General features: G+C 43.6%; 1 pseudogene; it reads right to left on the bottom strand.

The window, feature by feature from the left end:
• Window positions 1-1,771: 1,771 nt before the first annotated feature.
• Window positions 1,772-6,649, bottom strand: LOC120018645 (annotated as a pseudogene).
• Between the last annotated feature and the right edge of the window lie 9,508 nt (window positions 6,650-16,157).

The following is a 16,157-nucleotide window of genomic DNA, read 5'->3' as shown; positions in this document are numbered from 1 at the left end:
TTCAAAATTATGATACCAAGTCCTATAGGCCATTCACTAAGATAAACTGCTAATTTGGCTAGCAGTAAATACATACACTTCCCTAAATCAGAGATAAACTACTAAAAACATAGGCTTATCTCTCGCCTGTCCCGGGGGACAAGGTCAGGCGGATAAAGCCATATTCTTTACTCAAGTAGGCTACTGCCAATCTTAAAGGGTCTCGAACCATTTCCGCAGCAGCAGGGCGCTGTCCACCAATGAATTGACACGTGTCGAACTATAGCACACTCACACAGTTGATACCAATTGTATTGGTATTGTAGCCTATGCAAATATATTTTCTCTGAGCGAGACCTAAGCTTTCCCGAGACCTTTTCTCCTCATGTAAATCCTATACACATAATTAAAATGTAGGCCTACAAAAGTATTTTTAAGAGCGAGACCTGCGCTTTTCCCGAGAGCTTTGCCGCCTTTTCCCCCATGTAGGCCTTAATAGGTGAATAGAATTTACATCACGTGTCTTGTTACGTACTTAACTTGCCAACTTAAGTTATTGACTACAATCATTATCCTACTGGTTTGATCAGAACTTGAAGCAAAGACCCCTTGCCTGAGCCAGCCTGCTCTGGTCTGACTTTCGCGCGCCACAACCATTTTGCTGTCCAATGAAAGCGTTATGCGTCTGTGTTGTCAAAATAGAGGTGGTTTTGGATCAGAATTCCCTTCTGCAGATGAACGAATGTGGTCTCATCTAAATTTGATCTCGATTTGTTGTATTAAATAAATGGACTGGTGGTCTTTAGCGACCCATATTAAACAGGTTTCCCATTCATACATACAAAAGTTAACTTGCGATTGACTTGCGAACTACAGATAAGAATTTTCAAGACAAAGACCAAAGCACACTGGACAATGCAATGTGAAAAAACGACCCGAAAATACAAGATAGGCTCATTTCATTTCCAAACAGGGATCCGTATGTAGACCTATAATTTCCAATTTTTCTGAAATTATTATATTAAATCGCATGACTTTTCCAATCTGAAATTCACATTTAAAAATGCCAAGATATTACAGCCATTCCATGACTCGTCGGAACCCTGATTAAATTCGAAATAATTATGCTAACTACAACAAAATACAAGCCAATCATAATAACACTTAGGTTAGCTAGCCTAAGGCTCATTATCATCAACTAGTATACCTATTTGGTTGTAGGTACCATTATTATTCATTAACTCAGCATTCATTTAGAGATAAATTAATCAATTTAGACCCTATGGAAAGACCACACCCGTGAAGGGCCATTTCAAAAAACAATAAACAGCACACGATGACACATGTCCTGCTTCATGTAACAAACCAGCTTTTATTTTGTTCAAAGCAATACTATTTCAAAGGCAGACTGTCTGAATTTCACTATACATGGAATATTATTGGTTACAATGGTGCACAGACACACACACACCCAATAGACACACTTGGAACATTGTAATTGCATGATTTATTTGAGACTCTGGCTCTTTGTAGAATTGCATTTGAGTTTAGATGTCGATCAATGTTTGAATGTCTGCTTCTATAATTTCATCACATTTGTATTGTCATGCTCAGTATGCCAGTGAGTTGATCTGTTACAAAGTATGTGTATGTGTCTACATGTATGTGTGCGTGTTTATGTGTTTGTGCGTGCCATATCCGTATGTCTTTGCACATGCATGTATGAATTTCTGTGTGTGTGTATTCATGCATGTAATGTACGTGTGTGTTCATGTGTGTATGACTCTCCCCTCTACTCCTGTGTGAAGGGGTAGACCTGGTATCCAGTGAACCTGTTGAACTCCTTGGTGTTGCCACACAGACTTCTGCCAGACAGCAGCTCCACGTACACCTTGTCGCCCTGGCGCAGAGACACCAGCACCGACTGGGTTCCGCTGTCCTTCGTGTCCTCCCGGTTGTCCTCCCACACAGAGGCCACCACTTCGTTGTTCTTCATCAGCTGCACCTTGTGGTAGAGACGCTCGCCGTCCACGCCCACGTTGGAGTAGGCCGTGAAGGATAAGGAGTAGAGGCCGGCGCGGGGGGCGATGAAGGTACCTGGATAGAGGACACACACAGGGAGATGTGAGTGTAGGTGTGTGTGGGGGTGAGTGCGAGTATGTGTGTTTTAGGTTGTGTTATGTTATTTATCCAGTAAGTATGTGGGGAAATGATGTGACAACGCAGTGTGGCGTCCTACCCAGAGCGTCATTGTATCCATTGCCCTGGTTGAGAGAGATGGCGTAGTAGCGGATTGGCACGTTGCTGGTGAAGGGCCCGAAGCAGTCGCTTCTAGATCTCATCGCCGCGGTAAACGCAATCTTACTGTTGCCTGAGTCACAGAAAGAGGGAAGGAAAACAGAAGAAGTTAGGAGCCTGGGACATGAACATTAGGGATATGTCAAGCTTCCTACCATGGTTCCTGACTTATTCTGACGAGGAAACAGACATATTTTCCAGTACCTGTGACTTCCTCGATGTCGTTTTCCAATCAGGTGAGCTGCTCCCATTTGTCCACCATGCGCGTGAAGGTGTTGTCCTCTAGCATACTCATCTCATTGGCCACACAGCAGCAGCCCGGCTGGCTCTTGATGGCACACTCACAGTCCCACTTCCCACAGGGCAGGGCCCCAGTCCAGCCCACTGGGGACAGGGGGGAGGATAGGGGAGGGGAGGGGAGGTAGAGGGAGGATGGGCAGAGAGTAAGGGTCAGAAGTTGTCAAATGAGTCGAAGCAGGACTGGCATTTTGTAAACAATTCAAATTCACCTGAATCAACTTTGTTTATGCTCATTTTTTATTTATTTATTTATCATGCATTTGAATATAACTCTTACAATCCAAAAGGGCACATTACAATAGGACAGCAGCTGAGATATGGCTGGAACAAGCTATCAGCAAATCAGCATCTAATACTGGAACTTTCCTATCAGTTCTATAAACTGTTGTTAAGCACTGAGTACTGTATTGTCATTGATGACTTCCTTCTCATGGCTTCCAGAATGGATCTGAACGACCAGATGCCAGCCTAGTCCAGTTGACATAGAGTCACAGACGCCCCAACCCCTGACCAGAAGCGGAACCCGGGATAGAGGGGGCCAGTAAAGTCTGTCTGGAGGGAGTGGATGAGATGGGCCTGGTTGTTGGAGATCCTGTAGAAGGCCAGTACTCCTTCATGTTGGTCCAGGTACACCCCCAGCCTGCGAGCCTTGGTTGAACTTAGCTGGGTCTCCTTCCCAGCGTGCCACATGGAGAAGCACGTCCCAGACCAGTTCAGGCTCCAAGACTGCTCGTTGTAGCCCAGCCTGCTGCTGTCGTCAGCCTCCTTCCTGCCCAAGTCTCTGTAGGCCACGCCGATAGTGATCTGAGTGACAAACAATAAAAACAAAGTAAAATACTCATAGCCAAAATAGTGAAAACTAGTCAATTGATGATAGATTCAAATCAAGGGCACCTCTCAAGAACATAACATAAGTTGATGTGATCTTAATGACGAGGGAGCAACCATAGAAATATAATTAGATTGAGTGTGTACCAGTAGAGGCTGCTGAGGGGAGAACGGCTCATAATGTCTGGAATGGAGCTAATGGAATGGTATCAAACACATGGTGTCCATGTGGTTGATAACATTCCATCGACTCCATTCCAGCCATTATTATGAGCCGTCCTCCCCTCAGCAGCCTCCACTGGTGTGTACGCATGAGTGTTCGAGTCAAATGTGGTCGTAGTCTGGGACACTGGGTCCCTTCCAGTAATTCTATTTCTATGCCAGTAATAACACACCTTCTGGCCCGTCCACTCTGTCTCCCAGTAGTGAGGGCTTCCAGCCAGGGGCTCCCTGCACAGTATCTGTCTCCAGTAGATGAAACGGTCGGGGTGCTCCGGCTGGTTCTGCTTCTCTGCTTTCAGAGTGGCTTTACGATCCCCATCACCCAGTTTCAGGTGGCGGTACGCAGTGTTGGGGTCGAATGTTGGATTTAAGCAAACTACATGGAGAAATACAGGAAAGATTGGTGATGCTATTGTCTTCCTTTGTAGTCCACACTCACTTTTGTTGTCTGAAGATCTGAAGATGCTTCAATGGTGAATTTGGCTACATTTCTATTACTATTTAAAGGGTGAAAAGCAGTAAAAGGGGTACTCACATTTGAGCATTTCTTCTCTGGTTTTCGGCTCTGGGTTTGCCAAACCAACAGTGGTCACCTGGTTCACTAAAAGTGAGAGAAAATAAAAATGTTTAATGTCAACATTTTATTTGCATTTTAATGCAAACTTTGGAACTACACTGAAAAATCCTCAGACTGCTGTTTATACATTTATCTTGAGGTCCAGTTGGAGGTAATGGAGGTTGACGTAGAAAGTTTGTTGATGTCACCTCATTCACTAAAGAAAAGCAATAGAGGTGAGAAAATAAGAAAGCTGTTTTTACGGTTATTCTGAAACTTTAACTTTTTTCAGAATACTCTTAATGCGTTTACCTCGAGGTCTAGGTGGAGGCAGCCACCTAGACCTCGAGGTAAATGCATTAAGAGTATTCTGAAATACGCTGGCTATTCTCTGGGAGCTTTTTATAAAAACGTCTATATGTGACGTTGGAGCTCCAGTCCGCCGACACTAGTCGCCGCTCAACTCCGTGGAGTTGAGTTTAATCGGCTAGGTGCAGGTAGAGGTGAAGGGTTTAATGTTATTTCACATACTAAAATGCAACAAGGGGAAAGCATCTTTAGTCTGTTATTAAAGGTTGATAATCTTCTCATACAAAGACTGAATGAAACATTTACCTGTGTTCAGTCGAGGGTTTGATGGCACCTCGGAAGCTGCAGAGAGATAAATACAAATGAAAAAAAAGTCTAACATTCTGATAGGAAATGGCAGCTGCACCTTTCTGTGTTTTCTTTTTCTTTTAGCATGACTTGTAGATGCTTACCTGTGTTTTGTGTAGCCACCTGATTGTTGTCAGTAGATGCTCCCTTCCCTGCAGCTTGACCACTGAACAACTGAGACGGACTAAGAGTGGCATCATTCACTACAAGCAAGAAACAGTTTCAGTAATATTGAGAAGCATATACTGCTCAACCTTTGATCATTCTCAACAGAACTAACACAATCAAAAGGGAAAATAGTAAAACAGGTCCTAATTTCCCTGTATATGTTTCAGGCCATTAAAACGCCCATGGACTCACCAGTTCGGAAGATCTTGGCCATGCTGGATTTACAGAGATCCTTTAGTCCATCTCTTAGCTCTTCCATCACGGTTTGAATCTCAGACACAAGGGCCTCCTCACCCAGCCCTACCCCCTCTCTGCCCCCATTCTGTGTGAGGGGCTCCAGGGTGAAGAAATTCTGTGAAGGACGATAGATTAAGACAGTAACACCTGGTGGTGAGGATGGTCATTGGCACTTGTCTGAATTAAACTGTCATCATCTCAATCCCATTATCTTGTCCCCTTGTACCTTTAAGAAGCAGATGTGGTCCTGCATGCTGGCCAGTCGGCTGAGTTCCTGGTCTTTCCTGCGGAGCTGGGCCAGCTCCTGCTCCAGTTTGTGGATGTGGCCCTCAGATCGGCTGCCAATGGAGGCCTCATGGGTACAAAGCAGCTCCCCGACCTCGGTACCCATCAGCTCCACACTCTTCACCAGCTCAGAGAAGAGCTCTACACCCTCCTTTTGTAGGGCATGGACTGAGCTCTGAGAAGAGAGGGGACACAGACATTGAGAGAAGCAAAGCAAAAATGGAGGGATGGATAGGGGAGAGACGAGGAGGAAGAGGAAAAAGTGAAAGAGGGGACAGAGTGTTATGAAACTGTGACTAACTACTAGGCTCTGACAACAAATTATGTAACCACAACATATTTTACTCATACTGCCATTGATGAGGGGTTTCCTTTACTTTGTGGAGCTGGGCAGCTTGTGGGAACTCCTTGAGCTCCTTCTCCATCTCTTGGATCCTCCTCTGTGTCTCGGCCTGCATCGGAACTAGCTCCCTCTGCACATAGGGACACAGTATACAGAAACACCGGATTCTCTCAAGCACCCAGTATTTTCTCAAATTCAAATGATGCCGTTATATTCAAATAAAATAGTTGTGGCAACAGACAAAACACACAGTCATGGTTCTTTACCTGTCTCTCCTTCCTCTCCTCTTCTGACTTAACCACACGGTGGCCCTTGTGTCCATGACGACAACACTCGTCACACACACACTCCTTATCGTCATGGCAGTAGAGCTCTAGGGGCCGCTGGTGTTGAGGGCAAAGCCTGTGGCTGACGACTGGCAGCTGGGGGTACATCCCCCCTTGGCGAAGGCCTGTGTCCGAACACACCTCCAGGTAGACAGGCATGGATGGTGGGGCAGACGAGATGGAGAGGTAGAGATGCTCCTGGATGCCCTTTCTTCTCAGCTTCTCCATGGCCTCCACTAGCACTGTGCTCTTGGCCAGAGAGGGTCGTGGGGTGAAGACCTGCCTACACTGGGGGCAGTTACACTGACCCTTGGCCTCATTCCGGTCCCAGTGCCCCTGGATGCAGGGAAGGCAGTACGTGTGACCACAGGGCAACGTGGCAGGGTCACGTAGCGTCTCCAGACAGACAGAGCACACAAACTCCTCCTCAGGCCATGCGGCAGTGGCCATGGTGGTGGGAAATGTAGGTCCTGGAAATAGAGTGGACCACAGTCATTCTAAGACTGCCAATGCTTCCCAAATGTCACAGCATGCTGGTTAAAACCAAAATGGGCTGGGCTTGGGTGAGACAGGAAAAACAGGTAAGACCGGAAAGGAGTTTCCAAAACATTCTGACTGATGTAAGGGTTTGGCCAGGGTAGGCCGTCATTGTAAATAAGAATTTGTCCTTAATTGACTTGCCAAGTTAAATAAAGGTTAAATTCAAAAGGCACTCGCACATCTGAGCAATCTTATTTGCAGGTGCATGGCAACAGTTGAACAAGATGAAGGAAAAAGGAAACCGCACACTGCTCTTGATAGTATCACGGATCTTTAATAAGCTTACGTATCGGCCTCATCAAGAGCACTGTGCGGTTTCCTTTTTCCTTCAATAAAGGTTCAATAAAAATGAATGTAAAAAATGTCACAGTCACATTGATGAGGCAAAAACAGTGTAGTTGCAGGACCGCCTCAGTTGTCTACATTTTTTAAATAATCTCAAGGAGGTAGACCAACAGGTTTTTCACCTTCTCCAAGAAGGAACCACATTTTTACCTTCTCTGTGGATATAAATAGCCTAGTTCTTGTTAAAATAAATACACTGCCTTTTCTTTTGGGGTGTTTCTATAGGCCACTAAGTGCTAACAGTCAGTATCTAAATAATATGTGTGAAATGCTTGATAGTGTATGTGATGTAAACAGAGATCTACTTTCTTGGGGACCTTAATATTGACTGGTTTTCTGTCAATATTTTTATAATCTGATCCTAGAGGAAAGTCCGCTGAAGAGGAAGCTTCTCACTGTAACCAGTGCCTGTAATCTGATTCAGGTTATTAATCAACCTACCAGGGTGTTTACAAACACTACAGGAACTATATCATCCACATGTATCGATCACATTTTTACTAATACTGTAGAACTTTGTTCTAAAGCTGTATCCGTACCCATTGGATAAAGTGATCACAATACAGTGGCTATATCCAGGAAAGCCACAGTTCCAAAAACTGGGCCTAAAATAGTATATGAGATCATACAAAAGATTTAGCTGACTCTTATGTGGATGATGTTAAAAATATTTGTTGGTCTGATGTAATAAATAAGGAGCATCCAGATGCTGCACTTGATGAATTTATGAAATTGCTTCTTCCAATTATTGATAAACATGCACCTGTTAAAAAACTGACTGTTAGAACTGTTAAGGCTCCATGGATTGATGAGCAATTGAAAAACTGTATGGTTGAAAGAGATGGTGCAAAAAGAGTGGTTAATAAGTCTGGCTGCACATCTGACCAGCTAATTTACCGCAAATTGAGAAATTATATGACTAAACTCAACAAAAAGAAGAAACTGTATCATGAAGCCAAGATCAATGATATAATGATTATCACATTTTTTGTTGTAGAGTACTTTAAATGAAGTTATGGGCAGACAGACAAATTCCACTCCATCTTTCATCAAATCAGATGCCTTATTCATCACAAAACCATTTGATATTGCCAATTATTTTAATTATTGCTTCATTGGCAAAGTGAGCAAACTTAGGCATGAAATGCCAACAACGTACAGTGGGACATCGTATTCATGCATAAAAAACGAAATAATGAAAGAAAAGCATTGGGTGTTGTAAAGTTAGTGTGGGAGAAGTGGAAAGATTATTATCTATCAATAATGACAAACCTCCTGGCTTTGATAATTTAGATGGAAAGCTACTCTACTGAGGATGGTAGCTGACTCTATAGCCTCTCCTATCTGTCATATCTTTAATCTGAGTCTAGAGGAAAGTCTTTGTCCTTAGGTCTGGAGGGAAGCCAAAGTAATTCCGCTACCCGAGAATGGTAAAGCGGGCCTTTATTGGTTCCAGCAGCAGACCTATAAGCTTGCAGCCAGCTCTTAGCAAACTGTTGGAAAAAATTATGTTTGACCAAATACAGTGCTATTTCTTTGTAAACAAATTAACAGCATGCTTTTAGAGAAAGGGCACTCAACATGACACAAATGACTGATGATTGGTTGAAAGAAATTGATAAGAAGATTGTGGGAGCTGTACTGTTAAATTTCAGTGCAGCCTTTGATATTATTAACCATAAAATGTTGTTGAAAAACATATGTGTTATGGCTTTTCAACCTCTGCCATATCGTAGATTCCGAGCCATCTATCTAGTAGAACTCAACGTGTTTTCTTTAATGGAAGCTTCTCTGTCAAATCTGTAAAGTGTGGTGTACCGCTTGACAGCTCTCGAGGCCAAAGCATGTGTGTACATGTATGCTGATGATTCAACCATATTTGCATCAGCAACCACAGCTAATGAAGTCACTGAAACCCTTAACAAATAGTTGCAGTCTGTTTTGGAATGGGTGGCCAGTAATAAACTGGTCCTGAACATCTCTAAAACTAAGAGCATTGTATTTGGTACAAATCATTCCCTAAGTTCTAGACCTCAGCTGAATCTGGTAATGAATGGTGTTTCTGTTGAACAAGTTGAGGAGACTAAATTACCTTAGATTGCAAATGGTTATGGTCAAAACATATAGATTCAATGGTTGTAAAGATGGGGAGAGGTCTGTCCGTAATAAAGAGATGCTCTGCTGTTTTGACACCACACTCCAAAAAGCAAGTCCTGCAGGCTCTAGTTTTATCTTATCTTGATTATTGTCCAGTTGTGTGGTTGAGTGCTGCAAGGAAAGACCTAGTTAAGCTGTAGCTGGTGTAACAGTATAGCTTCCGTCCCTCTCCTCGCCCCTACCTGGGCTCGAACCAGGGACCCTCTGCACACATCGACAACAGCCACCCTCGGAGCATCGTTACCCATCGCTCCACAAAAGTCGCAGCCCTTGCAGAGCAAACGCTATTAGCGCACACCACCACTAACTAGCTAGCCATTTCACATCGGTTACACTGGCCCAGAACACAGTGGCACGTCTTGCTCTTCATTGTAATCAGATGGCTGATATAAATACTATGCATGCCAGTCTCTCTTGATTAAGAGTTGAGGAGAGACTGACTGCATCACTTCTAGTCTTTATATAGAAACATTAAATCTGTTGAAAATCCCAAATTGTTTGCATAGTCAACTTACACATAGCTCTGACACACACACTTACCTCACCAGACATGCCACCAGGGGTCTTTTCACAGTCCCGAAATCCAGAACAAATTAAAGAAAGCGTTCAGTATCATATAGAGCCATCATTGCATGGAACTCTGTTCCATCTCATATTGCTCAAGTGAACAGCAAAGCTGGTTTCAAAAAACAGATAAAGCAACACCTCACGGCACAACGCCTCTCCCCTATTTGACCTAGATAGATTGTGTGTATGTATTGATATGTAGGCTACGTGTGCCTTTTGTCATTTTTTAAAATTGATGTAGTTCTGTCCTTGAGCTGTTGTCTATTAATGTTCTGTATTATATCATGTTTTGTGTGGACCCCAGGAAGAGTAGCTGCTGCTTTTGCAACAGCTAATGGGGATCCTAATAAAATACCAAATAGTGTGTGTCCACAATAATGTGGTTGTACCTACAATAATAAACAATACAATGGATACAGAAATGGCTATACTGTGTAAGCAGCTGGTCCATATAAAAGGACACACATGAACAGGTGTTAGAGCTCAGGCCTATCGAGGACAACTTATTCAGTAAAATAGCATGATCAACAGTAGGAAAAGTTTTTGACAGCACCACAAACAAAGCAGACATTTCATTTGGGTGCTTAAAGCATAGACAAGATCATTAAACAACTAAAGTGGTTGTTGTAATAGTGCTATAGCGAAGCCTAAACCCTGATTTGGTTTACATTCAAAATACAACTCAGATACAAAAGTTGTACATTTACCAAGAATCTTGACAAGGAAGCCTTGAAATGGGGTGATAATTATTAAGATCATTACTATCCGCCCTTATGGAGTGGCAGCACGAGCTGATTTCCATACTTTTTGAATAATTCCTGATTGTTGTACATTGTTAAATGTTAAATAAAAAATGTGGGTTATTGAGCCAACAATGATGGGTGCTGCACACTTAAGCAGACTATGATCCAATCGGTTGGCCCCTGTGGATTTCTTATCTATTGCTAGCAAAGCATCCAATACTTATTTTTCTGTAAATAGCCTAAAAGAAAAGCTTTCCCCTATCAGTATCCAGCCCGATATCATTGGGCTTAGAAGTTCTTTCAAAGAGAGGGCCTGCTGAAATAAAATGGTGATTCAATCAAATGTATTTATGAAAGGGGTTTTTACAATCAGCAGATGTCAGTGTTTATACAGAAACCCATCCTAAAACCCCAAAGAGCAAGCAATGCAGATGTAGAAGTAGAAGTACTGTGGCTAGGAAAAACTCCCTAGAAAGGCAGGAACCAGGAAGAAACTTAGAGAGGAACCATGCCGTGAGAGTTGGCCAGTTCTCTTCTGCCTGCGCCGGGTGGAGATTATAAGAGTAAGTGGCCATTTAGGCCAGATCGTTCTTCAGGATGTTGAAATGTTCATAGATGGCCAGCAGGGTCAAATAATCACAGTTGTTGTAGAGGGTGCAACAGGTCAACACCTCAGGAGTAAATGTCAGTTGACTTGTCATAGCCAAGAATTTAGACGTAGAGCGAGAGAGAGCCTCTTAAATTCACACAGGACACCAGTAGTCCATGTAATGCTTTGTAGGTTAGCAGTAAAACCTTGAAATCAGCCCTAATATGATCTAATTTTTGGGTTCTAGTCAAGATTCTAGCAGTTGTATTTAGTCTAATCTAGAAGTGACAAAATCATGGATTAGCTTTTCTGCATCATTTTTGGACAAAATGTTTCAGATTTTTGCAATGTACAAAGATGTAAAAAAGCTGCCCTTAAAATATTCTTGATAAGTTTGTCAAAAGTGAGATCAGGGTCCAGAGTAACGCAGACGTCCTTCAGTTTTATTTGAGACTACTGTACAACCATCAATATTAATTGTCAGATCAAACAGCAGATCTCTTTCTTTCTTGGGACCTAGAACTAGCATCTCGGTTTTGTCCGAGTTTAAAAGTAAAGCATTTGTCGCTATCCACTTCCTTATGTCTGAAACACACAGGCTTCCAGGGTAGGCAATTTTGGGGCTTCACCATGTTTCATTAAAATGTACAGCTGTGTGCTGCCCGCATTGCAGTGAAAGTTGACATTATGCTGCTGAATGAGGTAGAACACAGTGATAGGTAGAATACAGTGCATTCGGAAAGTATTCAGACTCCTTGACTTTTTCCTCATTTTGTTGCATTACAGCCTTACTCTAAAATTGATTTTAAAAATCCCTCATCAATCTACACACAATGCCCCTAAATGACAATGCAAATGTATAAAAAACAAAAAACTGAAATATCACATTTACGTAAGTATTCAGACCCTTTACTCAGTACTTTGTTGAAGCACTTTTGGCAGCGATTAAAGCCTCAAGTCTTCTTAGGTATGACGCTACAAGCTTGGCACAACTGTATTGGGGAGTGTCTCCCATTCTTCTCTGCAGTTCCTCTCCAGGTCTGTCAGGTTGGATGGGGAGCGTCGCTGCACAGCTATGTTCAGGTCTCTCCAGAGATGTTCGGGCTCTGGCTGGGCCACTCAGGGACAATCAGAGACGTGTCCCGAAGCCACTCCTGCATTGCCTTGGCTGTATGCTTAGGGTCAGTGTCCTGTTGAAAGGTGAACCTTTGCCCCAGACTGAGGTCCTGAGTGGTCTGGAGCAGGTTTTCATCAATTATCTCTCTGTACTTTTCTCCGTTCATCTTTCCCTCGATCCTGACTAATATCCCAGTCCCAGAGAGACCTAAGACAACATAGCAAGGCAGCAACACATGACAACACAGCATGGTAGAAACACAACATGGCAGCAGCACAAAAACATGGTACAAACATTATTAGGCACAGACAACAGCACAAAGGCAAGAAGGTAGAGACAACAATACATCACTCAAAGCAGCCACAACTGTCAGTAAAAGTGTCCATGATTCAGTCTTTGAATGAAGAGATTGAGATAAAACGGTCCAGTTTGAGTGTTTGTTGCAGCTCGTTACAGTCGCTAGCTGCAGCAAACTGAAAAGACGAGCGACCCAGGGATGTGTGTGCTTTGGGGACCTTTAACAGAATGTGACTGGCAGAATGGGTGTTGTATGTGGAGGATGAGGGCTGCAGTAGAGATCTCAGGTAGGGGGGAGTGAGGCCTAAGAGGGTTTTATAAATAAGCATCAACCAGTGGGTCTTGTCATGGGTATATGGAGCATTGGTGGCAAATCTGATGGCCGAATGGTAAAGAACATCTAGCCGCTCGAGAGCACCCTTACCTGCCAATCTATAAATTATGTCTCCGTAACCTAGCATGAGTAGGATGGTCATCTGAATCAGGGTTAGTTTGGCAGCTTGGCTGAAAGAGGAGCGATTATGATAGAGGAAACCAAGTCTAGATTTAACTTTAGCCTGCAGCTTTGATATGTGCTGAGAGAAGGACAGTGTACCATCTAGCCATACTCCCAAGTACTTGTATGAGGTGACTCCTCAAGCTGTAAACCCTCAGAGGTAGTAATCACACCTGTGGGGAGAGGGTCATTCTTCTTACCAAACCACATGACCTTTGTTTTGGAGGTGTTCAGAACAAGGTTAAGGGCAGAGAAAGCTTGTTGGACACTAAGAAAGCTTTGTTGTAGAGCATTTAACACAAAATCCGGGGAGGGGCCAGCTGAGTATAAGACTGTATAATCTGCATATAAATGGATAAGAGAGTTTCCTACTGCCTGAGCTATGTTATTGATGTAAATTGAGAAGAGCGTGGGGCCTAGGATTGAGCCTTGGGGTACTCCCTTGGTGACAGGCAGTGGCTGAGAGAGCAGATTTTCTGACTTTATACACTGCACTCAGAGAGGTAGTTAGCAAACCAGGCCAAAGACCCCTCAGAGACACCGATACACCTTAGAATGGTGTATCAATGGTAATGGTGGCCCACAAGAATGGAATGGTCTACCGTATCAAAAGCTTCGGCCAAGTCAATAAAAATAGCAGCACAACATTGCTTAGAATCAAGGGCAATGGTGACATCATTGAGGACCTTTAAGGTTGCAGTGACACATCCATAACGTGAGCGGAAACCAGATTGCATACCAGAGAGAATACTATAGACATCAAGAAAGCTAGTCAGTTGATTATTGACAAGTTTTTCCAACACTTTTGATAAACTGGGCAAAATAGTTTATTTAATAATAATAATAATTTATTTCAATCAAATGTATTTATAAAGCCCTTACATCAGCTGATATCTCAAAGTGCTGTACAGAAACCCAGCCTAAAACCCCAAACAGCAAGCAATGCAGGTGTAGAAGCAAGGTGGCTAGGACTAAACTCCCCAGAAAGGCCAGAACCTAGGAAGAAACCTAGAGAGGAACCAGGCTATGAGGGGTGGCCAGTCCTCTTCTGGCTGTGCCGGGTGGAGATTAACAGAACATGGCCAAGATGGTCAAAGGTGACCAGCAGTGTTAAATAATAATAATCACAATGGATGTCGAGGGTGCAACAGGTCAGCATCTCAGGAGTAAATGTCAATTGGCTTTTCATAGCCGATCATTCAGAGTATCTCTACTGCTCCTGCTGTCTCTAGAGAGTTGAAAACAGCAGGTCTGGGACAGGTAGCACGTCCGGTGAACAGGTCAGGAGTCCATAGCTGCAGTCAGAACAGTTGAAACTGGAGCAGCAGCATGGCCAGGTGGACTGGGGACAGCAAGGAGTCATCAGGCCAGATAGTCCTGAGGCATGGTCCTAGGGCTCGGGTTGATAGAGAGCGAGAGAGAGAGAGAGAGAGAAAATACTTAAATTCACACAGGACACCGGATAAGACAGGATAAATACTCCAGATATAACAGACTGCCCCTAGCCCCTGACACAAACTACTGCAGCATAAATACTGGAGGCTGAGACAGGAGTGGTCGGGAGACACTGTGGCCCCATCCGACGATGTTGGGCTCAAAGGCTTCGACACTTGATCTTGCTTCACATGTCAGTGCTAATTGAAGTTGTATCTCTTTGTCCTAGCATTTACATTTACATTTAAGTCATTTAGCAGACGCTCTTATCCAGAGTGACTTACAAGTACATACATTCACACTTTTTTTTTGTACTGGCCCCCCGTGGGAATCGAACCCACAACCCTGGCGTTGCAAGCGCCATGCTCTACCAACTGAGCCACACAGGGCCAGCAAGCTTGGTAGCCTTAGCATTCAGTCCTTATAAAGTCAAATGTATCATTGTAATGTATTTTTCTTCTTGGCTTTTGAAAGTAAAAAAAATAGCTTCAGACTAAGCATTACTCACTCAGTTCCAGGTTGGATGGTGTTTTGTTTGTTTGTTTGCCAGAGCATTTGCTGTATAGGAAGTAAGTGGGCTGGGGTAAATAGATATTGGGGAAATTGTTAATTTTATTAAAGGCAGAGCAGTGTGTTACCTTTGGTCACAAATGTGACACTTATTATTTTCCATACTTTTGGACGTGTGTGTGTGTACTGTATGTGGACACCTGCTCGTCGAACATCTCATTCCAAAATCATAGGCATTAATATGGAGTTGGTCCCCCCTTTGCTGCTATACCAACCTCCACTCTTCTGGGAAGGCTTTCTACTAGATGTTGGAACATCTCAACAATATCAACAAACCATTTATGTATGAACCTCGCTTGGTGCACGGGGGCCTTGCCATGCCGAAACAAGAAAGGGCCTTAGATTCGTCCGTCAGACTGCTAGATGGTGAAGCATGATTCATCACTCCAGAGAACATATTTGCTCTACTCCAGAGTCCAATGGCGGAGAGATTTACACCACTTCAGCAGATGCTTGGATTGGGCATGGTGATCTTAGGCTTGTGTGCGGCTGCTTGGCCATGGAAAGCAATTTCATGACGCTCCCAGCGAACAGTGTTTGTGCCGATGTTGCTTCCAGTGCCAGTTTGGAACTCGGTATTAAGTGTTGAAACTGAGGGCAGGCGATTTTTACGCGCTTCAGCACTCGGCAGTCCCGTTCTGTGAGCTTGTGTGGCCTACCACTTCGCGGCTGAGCTGTTAATGCGCCGAGAGGTTTCCACTTCACAATACTAGCACTTACAGTTGACCGGGGCAGCTCTAGCAGGGCAGAAATTTTACGAACTGACTTTTTGGAAAGGAGGCATCCTATGACGGTGCCACATTGAAAGTCACTGAGCTCTTCAGTAAGGCCATTCTACTGCCAATGTTTGTCTATGGAGATTGCATGGCTGTGTGCTCGATTACATACACCTGTCAGCAAAGGGTATGTCCACATATACAAATATCTCAGACTGGCCTTCTAGGCAGAGTTCCTCTGTCCAGTGTCTGTGTTACTTTCCCCATCTTAATCTTTTCATTGGCCAGTCTGAGACATGGCTTTTTCTTTGCATCTCTGCCTAGAAGGCCAGCATCCTGGAGTCGCCTCTTCACTGTTGACGTTGAGACTGGTGTTTTGCGGGTATG

Source organism: Salvelinus namaycush, chromosome 23 (genome assembly GCF_016432855.1).
Source record: "Salvelinus namaycush isolate Seneca chromosome 23, SaNama_1.0, whole genome shotgun sequence".
NCBI classification, from domain to species: domain Eukaryota; kingdom Metazoa; phylum Chordata; class Actinopteri; order Salmoniformes; family Salmonidae; genus Salvelinus; species Salvelinus namaycush.
The sequence above is the reverse complement of the archived record's forward strand: the minus strand, read 5'-3'. Positions and strand labels throughout refer to the sequence as shown.